We start from the raw sequence: 1,008 nt of genomic DNA, 5'->3' as shown, positions 1-1,008 counted from the left end.
ATCCAGGACATTGTTTGATTACTTAATGCAGTATGTATGAGGTTGCAAACTATCATATACTGATGTGTGTGTTTGTGAGAGAGAAATTGAGATTATATTATTGCGATTGTGAGTGTAAGAGGAAAAGAAAAAATGTGACAAAAGTAGGTATTTCAATGGGGCTGTATGTCCTCACTGACAGTTTCACTGCAGTGTTTCTATTCTGGTTGCTTTTATTATCAACATCAATGTTATTATTTCATCAGTATTATTACCATTACCATTATGATTATCAACTTTACTGATACCATTACCATTGTTATTACCGTTGTTATCATTATTACTATTATAATTTGTATTATTTAAATTATCATTATTACCAGCATCATCATCATTTCCATATCATGATTATCATTTTGATTTCATCATTATTTCCATCATCATCATTACTATAAATAACTTCAGTATTTTTAATTCTATATTTAGTTGCAAACATCAAACCCAAAAAGTAACACTTTAATTAAAGCTTTTATAAAATTATGCAGCAGGAGGAAAACTTTTCACAAGTATTCATTTTAGACAGATGTGGCATGACAATAATAATAACGTTAACAACAATAATGATCATAACAATGACAGACTGTTTGGTGCTCGCCAACAACTACCTAAACAAATCTTATCAAACCCAAGATAAAAAGATTCACCTGCTGAGTGACTGCAGTAAATTGGACTTAAAGGAAAGCGTGTAGTGATCCATCACTTATGTTTACTGTCATATCTTCAATATTTTCAAGAGTATGTTATTTCAGATTTAAATGGCAAGGTGTATATATATTCATCAAAAACAAAGGTAACTGCTTGAAACTCCTCTAAAGACCATCAACATTTATTTTACCATGAACAAGATTTAATTGTAGCCACATGAATGATAATAACACGTTTCTTCATCTATGTGTTCGTCTCTGTAACTTTAATGTTGATATACGTAATAATTAACTCACAACTTGAGGCGAGGTGGGTCATCTTGAC

The sequence above is a fragment of the Penaeus japonicus genome, unplaced genomic scaffold (assembly GCF_977035675.1).
Source record: "Penaeus japonicus unplaced genomic scaffold, GWHDUDI00000001_assembly GWHDUDI00000002, whole genome shotgun sequence".
In the NCBI taxonomy this organism is placed as follows: domain Eukaryota; kingdom Metazoa; phylum Arthropoda; class Malacostraca; order Decapoda; family Penaeidae; genus Penaeus; species Penaeus japonicus.
Note: the sequence above shows the minus strand (reverse complement) of the source record.